This window comes from Ranitomeya imitator, chromosome 3, assembly GCF_032444005.1.
Source record: "Ranitomeya imitator isolate aRanImi1 chromosome 3, aRanImi1.pri, whole genome shotgun sequence".
NCBI lineage: Eukaryota > Metazoa > Chordata > Amphibia > Anura > Dendrobatidae > Ranitomeya > Ranitomeya imitator.
The window spans coordinates 527,617,663-527,642,397 of NC_091284.1; positions in this window are offsets into that span (position 1 = coordinate 527,617,663).

The following is a 24,735-nucleotide window of genomic DNA, read 5'->3' on the forward strand; positions in this document are numbered from 1 at the left end:
ATGTTCTGGTCTGAGTCAAAGGAACAGCATAGTAATCTGGCTGTGGCTGTGCATCTGTGCACTCCATGTCCGATTCAACTTGTAATGGGCATGGCCTGTTAACTGTTTCACTTTCTAACCCAGGAACGGTATGTGTAAAGAGCTCCATGGAGTAACCCGTTGTGTCGCCTGACGCATCCTTCTCTGTTGTTCTTGGTGAAGAAGACAAGGAAGCGACTTGTCCCTGACCATGAACACCCACTAACGACGCGCTGCTTTTACATTTAGCAGTTTCAGAAGAGGAGGCGAAAGAGCTAGAGGCTGAGTCAGCAAGGAAAGCCAAAACTTGTTCTTGCTGCTCCGGCTTTAAAAGCGGTTTTCCTACTCCCAGAAAAGGGAGCGTTCGAGGCCTTGTGTAGCCAGATGACGAACCTGGCTCAACAACTCGAGACTTAGGTGCTATATTGCTTTTCCCACGACCACTTGATGCTCCACCACTACTACCATCATTACCAGCTGGCAATGACCGCCCACGGCCACGACCTCTTCCACCAGACTTCCTCATTGTTTGAAAAACGTAACCAAACTAACGGTATTTGTTAATGTAAAACCAGTTACAAGGTGAACTCAAACTTCTGTTGGATTTATATATCCCTTTATAGGTGGGTGAGACTGCAGGGAAAATCAGGCCCAATGTATAACAGTACACAGCTTCAGTGGCAGACAGATATGCCACTAACAGGACTGACGCTGATGCAGACACTAACAATTAAAATCTCCCCCTTTTTATTTTTTCTGGGAGAATATTGAAGAAATGTGGCCCACTCTTATTCAGTATATGTTCTGTGGCACAAAATTAGAGACAGATGCCACACACAGCACTGGCACTGAGGCAGAATTGCCAATCTTAATCTCCCACTATTTTTTTTTTCCAGGGCGAATTTGAAAAAAATCTGGCCCAGTGTTACACACTAGGTTTAATGTGGCACAAAATTAGAGACAGGTGGCACACACAGGACTGGCACCGAAGCAGAAATGCCAATCTTAATCTCCCACTATTTTTTTTTTCAGGGAGAATTTAAAAAAAATCTGGCCCAGTATTACACACTAGGGTTTCTGTGGCACAAAATTAGAGACAGGTGGCACACACAGGACTGGCACCGAAGTAGAAATGCCAATCTTAATCTCCCACTATTTTTTTTTCCTGGGAGAATTTTTAAAAAATCTGGCCCGGTATTACACACTAGGGTTTCTGTGGCACAAAATTAGAGACAGATGCCACACACAGCACTGGCACCGAAGCAGAAATGCCAATCTTAATCTCCCACTATTTTTTTTTCCTGGGAGAATTTTTAAAAAATCTGGCCCGGTATTACACACTAGGGTTTCTGTGGCACAAAATTAGAGACAGATGCCACACACAGCACTGGCACCGAAGCAGAAATGCCAATCTTAATCTCCCACTAATTTTTTTTTATTTATGTGAGAATTGGCAAGAAATCAGGCCCACTGTTAGACTGTATGTTTTCTGTGCCAGAAAATGAGACACAGATGCCACACACAGGACTGCCACTGATGCAGATTTGCCAATTTTAACTTGCACCCTTTTCTTCAGGAAGACTAGTGAATAAATCTGGGCCAGTGTATTAGAGTATATTTTCTGTGGCAGAAAGTGGCTTGAAGAGATATAATGAAAAAGAAAAAAAAAGGGACTGTCCCACAATTACTATCTCCCTGCAGTAATCTCAGCAAAGTATGGCAGGCAGCAATAACAAGGAGTGGACTGCTGCACAAAAAAAGTCAAAAGTGTGGACAAACAAACAAGATAGCTGTGCAGAAAGGAAGGAGCAACAGGATTTGTGCTTTGAAAAAAGCAGTTGGTTTGCACAGCGGCGTACAAACAGCAATGGAGCTATCAGGGAGCCTTCTAGGGCAGCCCAATGAGCTACAGTGCTGAGGGAAAAAAAATTTAGCCTCCACTGTCCCTGCAAACAAAAGGTGGTGTTGGACAGTGGAAATCGCTACAGCACAAGCGGTTTGGGGGTTAATGTACCCTGCCTAATGCTATCCCTGCTTCTGACGAAGCGGCAGCAACCTCTCCCTATGCTCAGATCAGCAGCAGTAAGATGGCGGTCGGCGGGAGCGCCCCTTTATAGCCCCTGTGACGCCGCAGAAAGCAAGCCAATCACTGTAATGCCCTTCTCTAAGATGGTGGGGACTGAGACCTATGTCATCACGCTGCCCACACTCTGCGTCCACCTTCATTGGCTGAGAAATGGCGCTTTTCGCGTCATTGAAACGCGACTTTGGTGCGAAAGTTGCGTACCGCATGGCCGACCCCACACAGGGATCGGGTCGGGTTTCATGAAACCCGACTTTGCCAAAAGTCGGCGACTTATGAAAATGACCGACCAGTTTCGCTCAACCCCACTCTGCATGTCTCCAAATTGGAATCGTCATTTAGAGCTGGGGCTGCTTTCACTACTGTATCTTAGTACGAGCGTATGACCGGTCCTGTTATAACACCGATCATAGCTGGACATCAATGTTCAGGCAATTTCATTTGCTAAACATTGAAATAGGTGTGATTGGCTGTTCATAATTTGTTTCAGAATTGAAAAGCCAATCACACCAATTGTAGTTGCTGGGGGGACAGCGAACCTCCTCTAGGTGACGAGTACAGGTGCCCTGCTGCGATAAGCAGCAGGCACCTTCATGTGATCACAGTGCCTTCAGACACAGTACCCGCATTATCACCATGACGTATCTATATGTCTTAGGTCAGGAACCCCTTAATGCATTGGGGCAATTTTGGGGGATATTTGTCAGACTAACAAAATTGTACAATGTACAACTTGCTCAATATTTTAAATGTTATATCATATTATCTGAATGTATTCCTCCCCACTGTTACCTACTGTTTATACTCAGGATTATTTTCTTATGTTAATTGAGAAAAACTTGCTGCAACATGGCTTCTTACCATTGTGTGATTTTAACTCCACGAGAAAACATTTCATTACAGCTTTTCCATTAGAGCAGAGACTGATTACATTGCCAACTTACCGAGATCTTCCCAACACACACAGGTATTTTTCCCACCTGGGAACCTCTCCTTGCTTTTGATTATCTGTTGTCACTCGTCGCTCATGGCATTTCAATTGCTCTCAATGTGGATTCACTTTATATGCTTGCTTTAAAATAATTCATAACACAACCAGCGGTGCTGGATTAAATAAATCGTAGTATTGCTTTTTACAGAAAAAAATCCTTCTATTTAATAATCTTTGAGTGGCATTGAAGGAGAACTGATGTTGCTATATTATGCCGAGGGAGAAATTATCCTAAAAGAGCCAGTTAACCAGTGGCAGAGAATGCTCATAAATTGAAAAATGCCGTTTTCTATTACACAATTACATTAAAGTAGTATTTCACATTTCACATAATTAATGATTGATTAGGGGCCGTAAAATAAAGAATAATTCGGTTTGGGCATTTGGTTAAATGTAATTTCACATGACGCATGAGCCACATCATCGTGATATAAAATGAGCTTTGAAGTGTGTTATAAATAAGGTTTTTCAGCACTATTGAGCGGTAAAACAGTTGTCAATTTCCATTTAAGCTTCTACATTGTTTTGTGGTGATTCATTTAGCCTGTAAAAATGGCAATATACCAACTTCAGTAGAATACATTATGGAAGGTCGCGGGGTAACAAACAACTTGTTTAAAGTTCTGAAAAACAGTTGGCGATTTGTATACATTTGTCAAAGGTATCAGTCTTGTAATATTAGGCTTATAGAGCTAGATAGCATCATTCTCAAGAGGACATTTATTGTGAAGAAGTCTACGTACATGTTAAAGACTATGCCATGCTTCTGTTTTCTCAGCAGTTTAGTGAAGCATATTGTTAGCTATTTTATAAGTTTTACTACCTACATGAGTTTATTACTAAGGTGTCAGAAATAGAAAAAAAAGACATTTTAGTCCTGTCAATGTTTACATCTCATTGCTGAAGTGCTTACAAGCTCTTTCCAGTAAAGCTTAAAAGCACTGCTCCAAAGATTGAATCTCTGGAGGTCACCCTTGCAGCTCAGCTTTAGTGCCACTGTGATTTTGAAGCCGCAAAATCAAAGTTACCTCATATAGCAGCTACAGGAACACACAGTTCTGGCTAACAGTGCAATGATGCCAACGGTCTCTGAACTGTCAGTCAAGCAGGGGAAAATAATACACATATTGTGGAATTTCTACATTAATCATGAGAATATGCAAATATATAACCGTGGTAATCCAAAGCCACAAGTAGTGTGTCTCTTGGATCTAGTATTTGTGCAGAATGTTGGTCTTTTAATGGACAAGGAAAGGATAAGATCATCAGTGGATCACCCGTTAGATGCAGCATCTTACTTCCATGCCAAAGTTCTGCAGTGTCTCTAGCAGTGAGTCCAAGTTTTCCTGCAGCACTTCGGATGGTCAACTAATTTGCTTCTAAGCAACCTGCTCAAGGCGATGTGACATCACTCACTACGGAAAGGTCAAGGAAACAAAAAGATATGACTGATCTTACCCGTTTTGAAGGTATCATCTGTCTTTCTCAGGGATTGCATCGTGTCTGGACCCAGTGAGAATATATAGAGACTAGAGATGGGTGAAAACGAACATGGACTTTTCCCAGAAGTCCGTGTTACTGTTTGGGTTTGGCAGCCCAAACACAGCTTGTTGAAATGAAAGACTTTTTTGTGTGTGTGTCTTTCTTACTTTTGATTACGGGGTTAGTAATGGGGGTGTCATATAGATGCCTCTCTATTACTAACCCTTGGGCTTGGTGTCAGCGGACATAAAACAGCTGACATCAACCCCAAAACTACTACCCCTCTTACCACCACACCAGGGCTAATCTAACAGATGTGTCTATTCTGGAATGTCTGCAGGCTGCTATTTTTAGGCAGGAAGAGTCAATATCCATGGCCCCTACCCAGCCTGAGATTTCCAGCCCCCAGCAGTCTGCTTTAAGCTTTGTAGGTTATCAAAAATGGTGGATCCCCACGCTGTTTTATTTTAATTATTTATTTAAATAATTAAAAAAACAGCATAGGGGCCCCTCTATTTTTGATAACCAGCCAAGATAAAGCAGACAACTGAGATTTGCAGTCCGCAGCTGTCAGCTTTACCTGCGCCTTTTATGAAGAATACATGTATTTTTTTTATTCATTAGCTAAATACATGAACAGCAAAATATATTCTCATCAGCGAACGCTTGCTCCCACTGCTATCAGCAAAACCAGGTGTACACTGATGAGAGTAGTAATCAGCCGATGCCTGACCTGGGATAACCTTTTCACCGCCGGTCACAGCTGCTGGCTCACACGCTGTTATCTGTGTGAAAGCGTGGGAACAACAGGGCTGATCAGAGCTGTGTTTTCTACACTATCACAATTGACAGAGTGGGAATCGCCCTATGATCAGGCCTCCATTCATTTGAATGAGTTTCGGGTACTGTTCTGGTACCCGAACCAAACTTTTTCTTTTAAACTCCAATCCCCACCCTGCACCTTTGGCACCTGTTACGCAGCCAAAGCATGAGGGGATTGCCTAAGAGTTACTATAATGCTGTAGACATCTTGGTTGTGGTATTACTGTGATTTGCTGTCTGTCTGACATCTTTATGGATTAAAATACAATAGGTGTTTCCTAGCTTGGCACAGTGATGCCATTGCACATCTCTGTGACAATTTGTATTAGAGGGAAAAAGTGCTTGTCTAGGCCTGTGTGCACACTATATTGAATCAGAGGCATGTAGTGTTGATACTGGTGCTGAAGCTGAGCCATCATACCAACAGCCTTTCTAAGTGCTAATCATTTGTTTTTCTGTTTGTATCACATACAATCTGCATTTAGCCTAGGGAGGGAGAGAGAGTCTCAGGAGCAGGGAGAGTGACAGAATCCAAACTGTAGACAGGGATTAGACCTGAGCAGTTTTACATGTTGTGAGGTCCTATTTTGTGTTATATAACACACCCGAAAATCGTTAAAATATTTGCCTGCGCTATTTCTCAGCCATACAAAAAAGTTTAAACATTTTGTAGGTTTCCATTCTTCCATTGTTCAGCCCTACCATGTTACATTTTTCTGGATTGAATTTGATTGTCATCCATGCAGTTTTGCGTTCTGTTACATTATGGTGATTGGTGCATGTGACCAATTTTTCTCTTTATTAAAAATAAACTTGGCTTCAAGAAACTTAGCAATTACAAAATACGTAAGGGACAGGGAAGTTGAAGTGCTGAGGATGGTGCATTCAGATGCCGAGGACGTAGGGCAGGTATGATTACGTCTGTAGCTGGAGCGCAAGAAACACGCCCATCCAAGACACATAGGTTCCTGTCCCACTTTGCAGGGAGGCACGGTACACCACTTCTGAAGCCAGAGCAATGCGAATAGGTGGTCGGTTTGATAGCAGATAATGCTTAGAGCAGGCTTGGCAGCACCACACAGTCCTCTACATGGTCCAGTCTCACCAGCTTACAGTCTGGAACACTTAATACTCACCCTGATCTTCCTTCCTCTCACCATGTTGAGTGCCAAAAGACTAGTGCTCCCACAAAAGGACACTCTAAGGAGCTCTTTACCACAACAGCTCTTGATTGTGGACTCTCAACCTGCATGCTCCAAGAGGGACAGAAGGACATGCGAGGACATGCTGTTTATTGATGCACAAAACCTAAAACAGCCTCGGCCACAAGAACAGGACAGTGAAAAAAGGCAAATTTGGGATTAGGAGGTTTAATGAGATGGTTAGACACAGTTGCTGCTAAGTCTTGTTGGTAAGTCATAAAGTCAGGAGGACCAGGGTACAGTGGTGGAAGACGAAGTGGCGGATGAGGAAATTACCAACCCAACCTGGGAAGCTGGCATTCTGAACAAGGCCGGCAGCGTTGATTGGGATAGATGGGCTGCACCAAACAGACAAGAGGATGCAATGGGGCTACCAGAGAAGGCAGGCAACTGTTCCGCAGAGCACCGACACTCCTGAATTTCTCCATCAAAGATTTAGGCATTCCCCAGTCTGGAACTTTTTAAGAGAGGAGTTCTGAGACAAACAAAATGGCCATTTGCAACCTGTATCACACCAAGATTAGCAGGGGCCTGCCACTAAGAACTTCACCACCACCAGCATGATCAGACACATGTCATCTAAGCACCCGACTTGGTGGGCTGAATGCATGGGTCCAAGATTGAAGCCATCAGGTGACACACCTGCCTCTCCCTCTTTGCTAGGTGTTTCTTAATACCCTGTCCAAAATACTGTCACAGATGCCTCCTGCCCTGCATCTAACCTTGCACATTCTGACTTACCATAATCAGTCACTTTCATAAAATTCTTGTCCCAGCACAGTATTCAGGAGTCCCTAACCCAGGCCTTCAAACAAAAAAGAAAGTTCCCAGCCACTCAGAGGCCCAAATGCTAAAAGGGCACATTTCTAGGCTTTTTTCAGTGGATATGTTGCCATTTAAGCTGGAAGACATGGAGGATTTCCGCCAACTCATTGCGGCAGCCATCCCTCGGTACTGGGTCCCAGTAGCCACTTTTTCTCCCTGTGTGGCGTTCCCACCTTGTATCAGCATGTGTCCAGGAACATCACACATGCCCTTACCAGTACACTTGCTGGCATTGTACACTTAACAACCGACATGTGGACAAGCATTTGTGGTCACAGATACTACATTTCTCTGGTGGAAACATTGTGGAGACTGGGGCTGAGTCACACCTTGGCACGGCGCATGCACTCCCAATGCTGAGGAATGCTGGCCCTACAAGGGTTTACTCCAGCTCCTAGAGCAGTTCTTGTACCCCATTCTGCTCCTCTTCATCCTTCCTCTCCGATGTGGTATCTGACAGCACGTTGTCCACATCAGCTGGAAGCTAGAAGAAGCACTGAGTTAGTGAAGCGGCAATAGGCTCTCCTGAAGCTAATTTATCTAGGAGATGAACCACACACCACAGCAGCGGTTCAGCAGTTTCTGAAAACGTACTCATAGTTTTTGGTCTGGTACACCACATCAGTGCCCATTTACGCTACTCTGGCAGTGCTGCAGCGGCACCGCAAGTGCCACCTCACCGACTGGTGTGCGATGCCCCCACACACTGGAACTCAACACTGCACAAGCTGGCAGACTTTGTGAGCAGAAGAGGCCAGTGACTGAGTACTAGCTCTAACATGCCTAGTCCGCTTCCGCACATAACAACTGAAGAGTGAGCATGGATGTCTAACATTTGTGCGGTTGTCCAAGACTTTGAGGACTCCACAAAAATGGTGAGCAGTGTAGTCAGTACTTTAAAAGTCGCTGCTCACAATTAAACATGAAGCTTTGTATGCAGAGCAGCTGGGGATGGAGGAAGACATAACACAGAGAGCTTGTAGCCTGCCCAGCCTCATCTCATCTACTCCGCGTGGATTGGGTATCAATGAGGAGGTGGATGCTGAGGAGGAACAGGAGCTGGTAGCTAGTGCCACAGAGGCTAGCAGCCATACAACCTTTGTCCCTTCTCTCCTACATGGATGGACCAAGGATGGGAATGAAGAGGAAGAGAGGGAGAAGGAGATGGAGAGTCATCATCATGGTGGAGACAGGAAAGTGTTGGCTGTATGGAGCTTGGCACATATGGCTGACTTTATGTACCGCTGTCTTTCCCATGACCTTCGCGTTACATTCACCTCACCCAAAAAAAAGTACTGGTTGTTCACCCTGCTTGACCCATGCTACAAGGAGAACTTTGCATTTCTTTTTCCTGAGGTGGAGAGTTCTTCTAAAACGGTGCTATACCAGGTCATTATGGAAAATATGTTGAAAAAATTCCCATCAGACAATCCTAGCGGTAGGGGGCATGCTTCATTGTCCAACCAAAGAGGAGAGGCAAGGGAGACACACGCCAGGTACAGCAGAGGCAGGGGTAGACTGTCAAAGGCCTGAGACAATTTCATGACACCCTCCCAGTGTCCATATCTTGATGACTGGTTAGCATGAAGGGAAACATTTTTAAAGATGGTCAAGCAATACCTGGCTGACCAAACCTGCATACTCCCTAATTCCTCTGTGACTTTCAACTATTAAGTCTCAAAACTGGACACCTGGCATGAGCTGGCCTCTATACCTTGGAGGTGTTGATCACTTCCCTTGCTTCTTGCTTGCATACCTGAGTGGCCATCTACCCCACCCCCTCTTTATGACCTGGCTTAACTGTGAACATGTGCTCTAGACACACACGCCCACATCCTCCCTCTCAGCTGTGAGCCCTTAGGTGCCCATAAATTCATAGCCATGAGTCTGACCAGACGTGTCTGACCATCTTAGAAATTGCATTTTTAAATTGCAGTTTTTTAATTGCTATGAATTAGACTAGAATTGGACTGGAATTGACTGGAAGGTAAAGAAATAGAAAACCACTATAATGTTTCGGTTTCTTTTCACATTCACCCCCATACTACTCTATTTCTTCCTATCTCCTGTAGTCCCTCCACCCAGTAAAGAACTAGTCATTTCTCCCTCCATCCTCCCCAGTCATCTCACCTCCTCCACAGAACTATTCCTCCACATACAATCCTTTCTCGCCAGGCACACACGGCCACATCATGACCTATCCAGCTCACACCTTCTAACGCTCTGTCTGCTGCTCCTCATTGCTGGCGACATATCCCCAAATCCTGGCCCTCCTCATCACATCCCCACACTCATTTCTAATCCCCTGCCACGATCCTCTACACGTCCTCGCAACCACAGTAACCTCATACCCATTCATCCTGCCCCCACTCCCCCAATTTCCCTATCTGGAGCACTATGGAACGCACGCTCTGTCTGCAATAAACTTCCATTTATCCATGACCTCTTTATCAATAACAAACTCTCCTTCCTCGGCATCACTGAAACCTGGCTCACCCCTTCTGACACAGCCTCCCCTGCGGCACTCTCTTACGGTGGCTTCCACCTTTCTCACACACCCCGCCCCAGCAGCAAGCATGGCGGAGGAGTTGGTTTTCTCCTGTCAGATAACTGCTCCTTCACCCCAATCCCACTGCCACCCTCTGTTATCCTCCCTTCCTTTGAGGTGCACTCTGTGCGCATCTACTCCCCCTCCAACCTCCAACTGGCTGTCATCTACCGTCCCCCAGGGCCAGCCACCACCTTCTTCGACCACTTCACCACCTGGCTACTCTACTTCCTCGCCGCTGACATCCCCACTATCATCATGGGCGACTTCAACATCCCCATTGACACTTCCCTCTCAGCTGCCACTAAACTTCTATCTCTCACTTCCTCCTTTGGCCTCACTCAATGGTCTTCTACAGCCACCCACAAAGATGGTCACACACTGGACCTCATTCTCACCCGCCTCTGCTCCCTATCTAACCTCTCAAACTCACCTCTTCCTCTTTCTGACCACAACCTACTTACATTCTCTTCCCTTTCCACTCCTTGTCTACAACCCCCACCCCACAAACTCTCACACCCTCGCAGAAATCTTAAACACCTTGATCTTCACTCACTCTCTGAATCCCTCCTCCCTCTCACAGACATAAGCTCCCTACACAATGCGGATGATGCTGCCACTCTATATAACACCACAATAGCTGCAGCTTTGGAATCTCTTGCCCCTCTCACACATACCAAAGCTCGCAAAATCAACAGACAACCCTGGCACACCAGCATGACAAAAGAACTGAGGCGAGCTTCCAGAGCTGCTGAGCGCAGATGGAAAAGATCCCACTCCATCGAGCACTTCATCGCATTCAAACAGTCCCTCACTGCTTTCAAAACCATGCTCGCCACAGCAAAACAAACCTACTTCTCATCTCTCATATCCTCCCTGTCTCACAACCCCAAACAGTTATTCAACACCTTCAACTCTCTCCTCCGTCCCCCAGCACCTCCTCCCTCCCCACTCATCTCAGCTGAAGACTTCGCCTCATTTTTCAAGCAGAAAATTGAGGACATCAGAGACAATTTTAGTAAACAACCCCCAGAACCCTTCCTCCCAACTACCCAGCCCTCCACCTCCAAAACCAACTTCTCCACCATTACAGAAGACGGACTCTCCACTCTACTCTCAAGATCGCATCTCACCACCTGTGCACTTGACCCACTCCCATCCCACTTCATCCCAAACCTCACCACAGTCTTCATCCCAACCCTAACCCATCTCTTTAACCTATCACTAACAACTGGCATTTTCCCCTCAAGCTTTAAACATGCCACAATCACACCTATCCTCAAAAAGCCCTCTCTTGACCCATCCTCTGTATCTAGCTATCGCCCTATATCACTTCTCCCCTTTGCCTCAAAACTACTGGAACAACATGTCCATATTGAACTGTCCTCCCATCTATCTTCCTGCTCCTTCTTCGACCGCTTTCAATCAGGCTTCCGGTCACACCACTCCACTGAAACTGCCCTAACTAAGGTCACCAATGACCTATTAACCGCCAAGAGCAAGCGACACTACTCTGTCCTCCTCCTCCTGGACCTGTCCTCTGCCTTTGACACAGTGGACCATTCCCTGCTGCTGCAGACCCTCTCATCCCTTGGCATCACAGAATTGGCCCTATCCTGGATCTCATCATACCTAACTGACCGTACATTCAGCGTCTCCCACTCACACACCACCTCCTCACCTCGCCCCCTATCTGTCGGAGTCCCGCAAGGTTCAGTTCTAGGACCCCTGCTCTTCTCCATCTACACCTTTGGCCTGGGACAGCTCATAGAATCTCACGGCTTTCAGTATCATCTCTATGCTGACGACACACAGATCTACATCTCTGGACCAGATATCACCTCCCTACTAACCAGAATCCCTCAATGTCTGTCTGCTATTTCATCCTTCTTCTCCACTAGATTTCTAAAACTTAACATGGACAAAACAGAATTCATCATCTTTCCCCCATCTCACGCGATCTCCCCAACGAACCTATCCATTACAGTAAACGGCTGCCCACTCTCCCCAGTCCCACAAGCCCGCTGTCTTGGGGTAATCCTTGACACTGATCTCTCCTTTAAACCACATATCCAAACCCTTTCCACTTCCTGCCGCCTCCAACTCAAAAATATTTCACGGATCCGCACATTCCTAAACCAAGAATCTGCAAAAACCCTAGTCCATGCCCTCATCATCTCCCGCCTTGACTACTGTAACCTCCTGCTCTGTGGCCTCCCCTCTAACACTCTTGCACCCCTCCAATCTATTCTAAACTCTGCTGCCCGACTAATCCACCTGTCCCCCCGCTATTCCCCGGCCTCTCCCCTCTGTCAATCCCTGCACTGGCTCCCCATCACCCAGAGACTCCAGTACAAAAGCCTAACCATGACATATAAAGCCATCCACAACCTGTCTCCTCCATACATCTGTGACCTCGTCTCCCGGTACTTTCCTGCACGCAACCTCCGATCCTCACAAGATCTCCTTCTCTACTCCCCTATTATCTCCTCTTCCCACAATCGCATACAAGATTTCTCTCGTGCATCCCCCCTACTCTGGAATGCTCTACCACAACATATCAGACTCTCGCCTACCATCGAAACCTTCAAAAAGAACCTGAAGACCCACCTCTTCCGACAAGCCTACAACCTGCAGTAACCACCGATTGACCAAACCGCTGCACGGCCAGCTCTACCCTCACCTACTGTATCCTCACCCATCCCTTGTAGATTGTGAGCCCTCGCGGGCAGGGTCCTCTCTCCTCCTGTACCAGTTGTGACTTGTATTTTTCAAGATTATTGTACTTGTTTTATTATGTATACCCCTTCCTCACATGTAAAGCGCCATGGAATAAATGGCGCTATAATAATAAATAATAATAATAATAATAATAATCTGCTCTGCAGCTGGCATCCTGTCTGAGTGGGTTTTTAGTGCCACCGGGGAGGTCATAACAGGCACTTTTGTCTGTCAACAGAGAATGCAGATTGGCTCACTCTCATAAAAATGAACAAAACCTGAACTGGCCAACACTTTTCCACACCACCAGATGACAGAAGCATATAAAGTAATTGTAATATTTAATATTTCAATGGTTCACAAGTTGTTGCCTTTCAGTGGTCTGGAGTAAATTTCCTTGGTATCTAACCCTCAAAAAACTTGTTCGAAATTTAATCGGTATTATATTGCTCATCCATAGGATATTGCATATTCTTGGGTACATTTCAATGCTATATAACCCTAAAAAAACTTGTTAAAAATTTATCAGTATTACATTGCTCACCCATAGGGTATTACATGGTATCAACATGGTGGTTCATGTCAATAGGGCTGCACCTAAATAAAACGGCTAGAAAGCGGAACTGAGAGACCATCGTAATTGGCTCACCAATTTTTTTTTACATTTTGTCTGCTTGTAGGTCCACCAGTCTGCATAGCAGCAGTCTGTTCTATTCAGTCTGTACAAGACAGTCATGGAAATCAGGATTTATCAAAATGATGAGGCTACATGCGATCACCACAGTCACTAGTGCCATTGAGAATAATAGCAGCACCACTACTGGCAGCCAAAAAAATAATTATTCAAACAATGGAGGAATACTTCCAGAAGCTTTGACATTCTGAGCCCCTTGGCCTTGACCACATGTCTAGGCTGGAAGCAAAGTCATAGCACTGAAGTTTATTATAGAGCATCTGTCATGGTTAATGAGCCTTGGCTTTTTTGATAAATTTTAGCCATCTTTCCAATTTCAACATGAAAAGGCACTGAACTGCATTTTTATTGCAATCACCACCATCACAAACCATATATTGTATATTTAAAAAAGGATAGGAGAGATGTAAAAAGAATAGAGAGCTTTAATGTGGGTAATTTTGTTTCCAAAATTGACAAAGTTCAAGCATTCCATCTATTTTTTTTCAAACCTGACTGTCCAGCAAAAGTAACTGAGCAGCTAAATGGAGTAATAATTACCTTATTCTCTAACCCTTTATAAGGTTATATTCTGGTGATATGCTAAGGCACTAATATTACCCAGAGAAGGTACTTTAGAGTGAGATTAAGGCATCAAAGTACTATACCAAGGAAATCGTCATTATTGTAAATCACATAGAAAAGCAAATAACGCCAGTTGGAAAAAAGAAAAAACAATTACAGGTACAGGATAAATGTATTTTTATTCAATTTAATTTTTAGTGACTGTTGCAGAACAAGAAAACTGAAATTGGCATTGGAATATTCACAGTGTTTTATGACAATAGGGTTAGTACCCAAGGTCACATCAAGAACTTTGCAATACCCAAAGCATTTTGCCAGGATTCTTTTCCTCACAATAGAATGGGCAGCACGGTGGCTCAGTGGATAGCACTGCAGCCTTGCAGCGCTGAGTCCTGGGCTGAGACCCCACCAATGACAATATCTGTAGGAGCTTCCTCCCACATTTCCCATTTTAAAAATGGAAAAATAAGACCCATGCAAGCAAAGATCAAAGAAGCAGGCCAAACACTTCCATGAACTTAAAGTAGTAGATTGCACTTTACCGCAAGCATGATCTTTTGTACACCCCATCAAATATTTCCCTTGGGTACAAAAACTGAATTGAAGTAAGCAAAAAGATTCATATAAAACATGGATATTTGTAGAATAGCCTTCACTTTTCCAGTTACCTTTGTTCCTGAATTTTTTTGAATGAATGAATGAATAAAAATTTCAATGTTTTATATGAATGTTTTTGGTCACTTCAATTCATTCTTTGCATCCTAGGGAAATATTTGATAGGATGTACTAAAAATAAGGTGGTTTAGTTGTTTAAGAAGTGCTGCCTTTATTTGATGGGCTTTTGCTATGTGTAAGGACTTGCTGTCATGATCAAACATGATCTTTGTAGTAGTAATTATAATAATTTATAATAATTTTATTTCTATAGTGCCAACATATTCCGCAGCACTTTACATTTTAGAGGGGACTTGTAAGTACAATAAAAGATATTACAGAATAACAATAATCACATAAATCAACAGATACCAAGAGGAATGAGGTCCCTGCTCGCAAGCTTACAATCTATGAGGAAATAGGGGAGACACATACAGTTGTGGCTAAAAGTATTGACACCCCTGCAATTCTGTCAGATAATACTCAGTTTCTTCCTGAAAATGATTGCAATCACAAATTCTTTGGTATTATTACAGTATCTTCATTTAATTTGTCTTGAATGAAAAAACACAAAATAGAATGAAGCAAAAAGCAAAACATTGATCATTTCACACAAAACTCCAAAAATGGGCACCCTCAGCCTGATACTTGGTTGCACAACCTTTAGCCAAAATAACTGCGACCAACCGCTTCCGGTAACCATCAACGAGTTTCTTACAATGCTCTGCTGGAATTTTAGACCATTCTTCTTTGGCAAACTGCTCCAGGTCCCTGATATTTGAAGGGTGCCTTCTCCAAACTGCCATTTTAGATCTCTCCACAGGTGTTCTATGGTATTCAGGTCTGGACTCATTGCTGGCCACCTTAGAAGTCTCCAGTGCTTTCTCTCAATCCATTTTCTAGTGCTTTTTGAAGTGTGTTTTGGGTCATTGTCCTGCTGGAAGACCTCTGAGGGAGACCCAGCATTTTTACACTGGGCCCTACATTACGCTGCAAAATTTGTTGGTAGTCTTCAGACCTCATAATGCCATGCACATGGTCAAGCAGTCCAGTGCCAGAGGCAGCAAAGCAACCCCAAAACATCAGGGAACCTCCGCCATGTTTGACTGTAGGGACCGTGTTCTTTTCTTTGAATGCCTCTTTTTTTCTCCTGTAAACTCTATGTTGATGCCTTTGCATCAAAAGCTCTACTTTTGTCTCATCTGACCAGAAAACATTCTTCCAAAACGTTGTTCTCATTTTTACAACACTATTTTTTTAGGGACCACGTCACATTTGAAGTCACTTTGAGGGGTCTATATGATAGAAGATACCAAAAAGTGAAACCATTCTACAAACTGCATCCATCAAGGTGTTCAAAACCACATTCAAGTAGTTTATTAACCTTTCAGGTGCTTCACAGGAATTTTTGGAATGTTTAAAAAAAAAATAACATTTAACTTTTACTTCAGATCCAAATTTTTTTTATTTTCCCAAGGGTAGCAGGAGAAATTGGACCCTAAACGTTGTATAGCAATTTGTCCTAAGTACACTAATACCCCATATGTGCTGGTAAACCACTGTACTCCGCACATTTGAAGTCACTTTAACCCCTTAGTGACGGAGCCAAATTTTTGAAATCTGACCAGTGTTCCTTTACGTGGTAATAACTCTGGAACGCTTCAACAAAGCCCAGTGATTTTGAGATTGTTTTTTCGTGACACATTATACTTTATGATAATGGTAAATTTAGGTTGATAGGTTTTGTGTTTATTTATAAAAAATATCAGAAATTTGAAAAAAATGTTAAAAAATTAGCAATTTTCAAACTTTGAATGATTATCCCTTTAATTCCGATAGTCATACCATAGCAAAACATTAATAAATAACATTTCCCACACGTCTGCTTTACATCAGCACCATTTGCAAAATGTTATTTTATTTTGTTAGCATTTTAGGAGGTTTAAAAATGTAGCAGCAATTTAAATTTTTTTCAAGGAAATTTACAAAATGTATTTTTTTAGGGACCTATCCATGTTTGAAGTGAATTTGGGGGTCCTATATGTAGGGAAACCCCCACAAGTGATACCATTTTAAAAACAGCACCCCATGACATATTGAAAACTGCAGTCAGGTAGTTTGTTAACCCTTCATGTGATTTTCAGGAATTAATGCAAAGTGGCGAGACAGAAATGAAAAAGTGTATTTTTACCACCTAAATGTCACTAACTTCTGAGCAGATTACTACAGCCGTCAGACTCTAAAGCCGCTATTAGGTCATGAATTGCCATGGTAAACATCAGGACCACACAATCATGATCTGAGACCACCAATTGGGATAAAGAGGAAGCCCCCACACTCTATTAACCATTTACAATGATGTAGTCACTACTGACAGCAGCAACTAAGGGGTTAAATAGATTTGGATGGTGCAAAAACTGATCATGGCTGATACAGCAAGTTGTCAGCTATAATGTACAGCCGACAGCTGCTGGATTGTCACCTGTATGGGGATATAAGTCTCTTATATCTCAGGTCAGTTAAAAGGCGTATTGGCGGTCATTAAGGGGTTAAGGGGTCTATATGATAAAAAATACCAAAACATGACACCATTCTAAAAACTGCACCAGTCAAGGTGCTCAAAACCACATTCAAGATGTTTATTAACCCTTCAGGTGCTTCATAGGAATTTTTGGAATGCTTTAAAAAAAATGAACATTTAACTTTTTTTCACTAAAAATTTAATTCAGGCCCATTTTTTTTTATTCTACCAAGGGTAACAGGAGAAATAGGACTCCAAAAGTTGTTGTGCAATTTGTCCTGAGTATGCTGATACCCAATATGTGCAGGTAAACTACTGTTTGGGCACATGGCAGAGATCGGAATGGAAGAAGCGCAGTTTGACTTTTCAATGCAAAATTGGCTTTAATTGAGATCGGATTTGTTAAAGGGTATAAGCAACACATTAACATAGGAACAACCCTTAGGGTATGTGCACACGTTCAGGTTTTTTCCGCGTTTTTTTTGCGATAAAAACGCGATAAAACCGCATTAGAAACTGCAGACATATGCATCCTATCATTTAGAATGCATTCTGCAATTTTTGTGCACATGATGCGTCAAAACGCATCAAAAACGCATAAAAAAAAGCGAAAAAAACGCATGCAGATTTCTGGCAGAAATGTCACGCTTTTGTCAGGAAAATTTCTGCCAGAAATCCTGACGTGTGCACAAAGCCTTACAATCTAACCTTTATTAACCCCTTTACTCAAGAGGCTGGTTTGCATGTTAATGACCCGGCCAATTTTTACAATTCTTACCACTGTTTCTTTGTGTGATTCTGAAACTGTTTTCTCGTGACATATTGTACTTCATGAGAGTGGTAAAATTTTTTTGATATGACTTGCGTTTATTTTGCAATTTTCCACCTTTGAATTTTCATGCCTTTTATATCACAGAGAGATGTCACACAAAATACTTAATAAGCAACATTTCCCACATGTCTGCTTTACATCAGCACAATTTTGGAACTATTTTTTTAGGGAGTTATAAGAGTTAAAAGTTGAACAGCATTTTCTCATTTTTAACAACACCGTTTGTTTTAGGGACCACAAGACACCCAAATGTGAAACCATTCTACAAACTGCACCCGTCAAAGTGTTAAAAACCACATTCAAGAAGTTTATTAGCCCTTCAGGTGCTTCACAGGAATTTTTGGAATGTTTAAAAAAAAAAAAATTTAACTTTTACTTCAGATCCAATTTATTTTATTTTCCCAAGGGTAGCAGAACAAATTGGACCCCAAAAGTTGTATAGCAATTTGTCCTGAGTACGCTGATACCCCATAGGTGGGGGTAAACCACTGTTTGGGAGCACGGCAGAGCTCAGAAGCGAAGGAGCACCGTTTGACTGAAGAAGAGGTTGCAAAAAACCTTGAAACGCGTAGAATAAACCACTGACAAACTTTAATAACTTTCTGGAATCTCATCATTTGGGCAGCGCGGACGAAATCCACGTATTCCTTTGCAGAGTTGCATTATTTACAAAATAGCACATGTAGAACTGGGACATGTTTGGAGCATTAAACAATTTCTGTGACCCCTTACACTCCCCCTTCTTTAAGGATGGTCATCCCTGACCATGTAACACTTTACTCTGCACAAAGTAATACTGAGGCAAACATTCACATGAGGTAGTCCATTGTTAAAACGTTGGTGTAAAACTGGAGGAGAGAAGGAAAAAAAAAAAGAAAAGCTGTTGGTGGTCAAGGGAAGTCTCTTTTCCACAGCAAAGTGCTGTTTTCGTATTAAACAGCAGGTGCCTGACAACAGCCCTCCAGATATCACTTTTGAGGGCTTTCCCCCCTCCTTTGTGCAGAGCACTGCCCTTCTACCGTGTGTGCGCTGCCTGTTCCTGAATCACAGCCTGTTGCCACAGCCGCACACAGTCCATTCCTCAGTCCAAGAGCCAGTCACTCCGCAGAGCTAGAGTCCTGCTATCCATCAGGAGAGGCACAACAAGCGCAGCAAAACTAGGAATGGGGAAAGAAAAACACTGTTCAACCCTGAACCGTACTGGCCTCCAGCTCCCAACGTTGATATTCCAGCTCTGGCAGCTGCCAGTCCTGTTCCTCTGCACTTAAGGGGAATTGATCAATCCAGAACTCATAAGTGACTCCCCTCAGCCTTCTGTGTTGGGTCCTTTCTTCCTCCTGTCGCCACTTCCACTCAATGCGCCCTATGTCGTTGCGGCACAAGGGGTTTTCTTCTGGACCCCACCTGTTTCAAGGTGGGCTCGCTTCCAGCTGCTCCACCCATTTCTCTGTATTCTGTTGTAAGGGGTGAGGCCTAGAGTTGAGCGACCTTGACCTTTTTAGAGTCGAGCCGGGTTTCGCGAAACCCGACTATCTCAAAAGTCGGGTCGAGTGAAATCGGCCGATTATGACGTAAAGTCGGGATCGACCGAAACACGAAACCCAATGCAAGTCAATGGGGCAGCATAGTCGGCAGTGAGTGGGGGCCAGAAAACACCTAGAGTGCCCATTTTAATGTAAAAACCATCCATTCTTCTTAATGAAGCTTGTCAAGCGTAATTTACCTTATAATAATTGGAAGGCATTTGAAATTGGGGGTCATTTGGCTAAAGTTGTGTGGGGTAGGGCTGGTTCAAGTAATTAGTGGGCCCAGGAAATCTGGACCACGTCACGGCAGTGGAGCAGGGAGAGGTAAGTATTTCAACTTTGCAAGTGCTGTGATCCTGAGCAAGCAGGGGGGGCCCACTTGTTGGCATTGGCACTGGCACAGGGCCCCTCAAAGTACAGCGGTGTGTTTGCACGGCGGGGGCGCCTCCCACCGGCAGCAACACTTTTGCGTACTATGAGAGGCCCTGTGCCAGTGACGTCGCCAACTAGTATTCCTCCCCCCACCTGATGAAGGAACCTGCACTTTCATCTGCACCTTCCTCTTTGTCCCCGTGTAAGGTGGTATGGTATGCGGGAAGAGCAACCTGACTTTCAGCAGGGTCACAATGTTGTTGTGTAGCATGCACGGGGAATGTTACGTTATGGGTCAATGTACCAGCAGACTCATCTATCACTGGCTGGGCAATGGGCACGATGAAGTGGAAACACAGATATAGGCCCAAAGAATAAAGTGGGCTAAATGCAGTTCAAAATTGGTAACACAGGAATAACCAGGGGGCATTGCAGTGGAGGACAACTGGAATGAGAGGCTGACACAGAGAGTAGGGCCAAATCAGTAAGTAGTCGAAATGCAGTTCAAAATTGGCAACCGTAGTAAACAGGCGGCACAGCTTTGTTCAGTGGAGGAGAACAGCAAGGAGTGGCAGACACCAATAGTAGGCCTCAAACCAACTAGTACGCCAAATGCAGTTGTTCCATTTAACCACAATTTAATGAGAGCCTGAAGATAGAAGCTCAGGAAAGGCAACCTGGGGAACACCTTGGAGTGTAACACACCATCTCTCTCCACCCCATACCCATTTTGTAGGCCTAATGCAGTGTACTTTTCTACAACTACTAAACGAGAGTCGGAAGACCGAAGCAATGGCAAGGAAACCTGGGGAACATCTTGGAGTGTAACACACCATCTCTCTCCACCCCATACCCAATTTGTAGGCCTAATGCAGTGTAGTTTCCAAGAACTACTAAACGAGAGCCGGAAGATCGAAGCTCAGGAAAGGCAACCTGGGGAACACCTTGGAGTGTAACACACCCTCTCTCTACACCCCATACCCAATTTGAAGGCCTAATGCAGTGTAGTTTCCAAGAACTACTAAACGAGAGCCGGAAGATCGAAGCTCAGGAAAGGCAACCTGGGGAACACCTTGGAGTGGAACACACCATCTCTCTACACCCCATACCCAATTTGAAGGCCTAATGCAGCGTAGTTTCCAACAACTACTAAACGAGAGCCGGAAGATCGAAGCTCAGGAAAGGCAACCTGGGGAACACCTTGGAGTGGAACACACCATCTCTCTACACCCCATACCCAATTTGAAGGCCTAATGCAGCGTAGTTTCCAACAACTACTAAACGAGAGCCGGAAGATCGAAGCTCAGGAAAGGCAACCTGCGGAACACTTTGGAGTGTAACCCAACGTCTCTCTACACCACGGAAGGGCTGATTCTTAGGAAGGAAGGCTGTTGGAAATAAGCATTGCGCGTCCGAGGGTGATTATATTCTTATTAGGTATATACTCACCCTCGGACGCGCCCTGCTTCTTTATTTGGAATGAATGTTTATTTGCAATGTGGTGTTGACTTTCTCTATTATTTTGGTAATTAATGATTTTATTATTTTCATTGTTTTGCATCTTCTCGGCAATAATATAAAGAAGACGCGACAGGACAACACTCGGTGGATGCCATATGTGTGTTTTCAATTGAAAAAACCTTTCAGTTAACTACTTGTAGGAGAAAGTAATTGTAGCTGGTGGCCATTTTTAGTACTGTACCAGATTTTAGTTGTGTGTTTGTTTTTAATGTTAAAATGTCTGCATTTGATATCTCACCAGTATTTTCTTTTTTATAAGCAAAATACTTTTTTTTTTATTTTATGATGTTGGTTCAAGGGGTACACGGGCAGCAGTAGACAGGTCAGTGGAGGCCTAGTGGAAGGAGGGACCGCAGACAGGCTTCGAAGCCCTAACATAATAAATTGGGCTGCCTGTAGGCAATTTAAAATTGGTTCCAGGGGAACACGGGCAGCAGTAGACAGGTCAGTGGAGGCCTAGAGGAAGGAGGGACCGCAGATGCGCCAATGTTTCCCCCATACCAAATTTGTAGGCCTAATGCAGTGTAGTTTCCAACAACTACTAAACGAGAGCCGGAATATCGAAGCTCAGGAAAGGCAACCTGGGGAACACCTTGGAGTGGAACACACCATCTCTCTACACCCCATACCCAATTTGAAGGCCTAATGCAGCGTAGTTTCCAACAACTACTAAACGAGAGCCGGAAGATCGAAGCTCAGGAAAGGCAACCTGGGGAACACCTTGGTGTGGAACACACCATCTCTCTACACCCCATACCCAATTTGAAGGCCTAATGCAGAGTAGTTTCCAACAACTACTAAACGAGAGCCGGAAGATCGAAGCTCAGGAAAGGCAACCTGGGGAACACTTTGGAGTGTAACACAACGTCTCTCTACACCACGGAAGGGCTGATTCTTAGGAAGGAAGGCTGTTGGAAATAAGCATTGCGCGTCCGAGGGTGATTATATTCTTATTAGGTATATACTCACCCTCGGACGCACCCTGCTTCTTTATTTGGAATGAATGTTTATTTGCAATGTGGTGTTGACTTTCTCTATTATTTTGGTAATTAATGATTTTATTATTTTCATTGTTTTGCATCTTCTCGGCAATAATATAAAGAAGACGCGACAGGACAACACTCGGTGGATGCCATATGTGTGTTTTCAATTGAAAAAACCTTTCAGTTAACTACTTGCAGGAGAAAGTAATTGTAGCTGGTGGCCATTTTTAGTACTGTACCAGATTTTAGTTGTGTGTTTGTTTTTAATGTTAAAATGTCTGCATTTGATATCTCTCCAGTATTTTCTTTTTTGTAAGCAAAATACTTATTTTTATATTTTCTGATGTTGGTTCCAGGGGTACACGGGCAGCAGTGCCCTGGTCAGTGTAGTAGTAGTTGAAAGAATGGACCGCAGACAGGCATCGAAGGCCTAAAATAAAAAAATTGGGCTGGCTGTAGGCAATTTTAAATTGGTTACAGGGGTACACGGGCAGCAGTGGTGTGGTCAGTGGAGGCCTAGTGGAAGGAGTGACCGCAGACAGGCATTGAAGGCCTAAAATAATAACACATGGCTGTAGGCAATTTTCAATTGGTTCCAGGGGTACACGGGCAGCAGTGGTGTGGTCAGTGGAGGCCTAGTGGAAGGAGTCACCGCAGACAGGCATCGAAGGCCTAAAATAATAACACATGGCTGTAGGCAATTTTAAATTGGTTCCAGGGGTACACAGGCAGCAGTGGTGTGGTCAGTGGAGGCCTAGTGGAAGGAGTGACCACAGACAGGCATCGAAGGCCTAACAATTTATAAAACAAATAAAATGAAATGATTGTTTCAGGGAGAATTTAGGAAAAAAAAAAAAAGGCTTTGTAGGGCCCACTGAGTGAGAGAGGACGCACACAGGAGTCAGGAGTGGCACACAAGCCCAGAGGCCAATATTAATCTCCCACCGATTGATTTAGTTATTTTTTTGGGTAGATTTTGGAACCCAAATCAAGCTAAAAAAAATAATAGGCTTTCTATGGCCCACAATTGGGGAGAGAGAGAGAGATGGCACACCCAGGAGTCAAGACTGGCACACAAGCAGAAGGGGCAATATTAATCTCCCACTGATTTGTTTTTTTTTTTTTTTTTCAGGGAGACTTTAGGAAAAAAAAAAAATAGAATAAAATGATTTTTTCAGGAAGAATTTAGAAACCAAAGAAAATAAAATGATTTTTTCAGGGAGAATTTAGAAAACAAATAAAACAAAAAAAGGCTTTCTATGGCCCACTGAGTGAGAGATGACGCACACAGGAGTCAGGAGTGGCACACAAGCCCAGAGGCCAATATTTATCTCCCACTGATTGATGTAGTGATTTTTTCAGGTAGATTTTGGAACCCAAATCAAGCTAAAAAAAATAATAGGCTTTCTATGGCCCACAATTGGGGAGAGAGAGAGAGATGGCACACCCAGGAGTCAAGACTGGCACACAAGCAGAAGGGGCAATATGAATCTCCCACAGATTTTTTTTTTTTTTTTTTTTTTTTCAGGGAGACTTGAGAGAAAAAAAAATACCAAAAAAATGATTTTTTTCAGGAATAATTTAGAAACCAAAGAAAATAAAATGATTGTTTCAGGGAGAATTTAGAAAACAAATAAAACAAAAAATAGGCTTTCTAGGGCCCACTGAGTGACAGATGACGCACACAGGAGTCAGGAGTGGCACACAAGCCCAGAGGCCAATATTAATCTCCCATTTTTTTTTTTCCAGGGAAAATTTATAAACCCAATAAAAAAAATAATAATAAATAGGCTTTCTATGGCCCACTATCTGAGAGAGAGAGATGGCACGCTTAGGACTGGCACACAAGCCCTGAGGCCAATATTTTTCTCCCACTGATTGATTTAATGATTTTTTCAGGTAGAATTATGAACCCAAATCAACCCAAAAAATAAATAGGCTTTCTATGGCCCACTATTTGTGAGAGAGATGGCACGCTCAGGACTGGCACACAAGCCCAGAGGCCAATATTAATCTCCCACTTTTTTTTTTTTTCCAGGGAAAATTTATAAACCCAATAAAAAAAATAATAATAAATAGGCTTTCTATGGCCCACTATCTGAGAGAGAGATGGCACGCTTAGGACTGGCACACAAGCCCAAAGGCCAATACTAATCTCCCACTGATTGATTGATTGATTTTTTAAGGTAGAATTATGAACCCAAATCAACCAAAAAAATAAATAGGCTTTCTATGGCCCACTATTTGTGAGAGAGATGGCACGCTCAGGACTGGCACACAAGCCCAGAGGCCAATATTAATCTCCCACGTTTTTTTTTTTTCCAGGGAAAATTTATAAACCCAATAAAAAAAATAATAATAAATAGGCTTTCTATG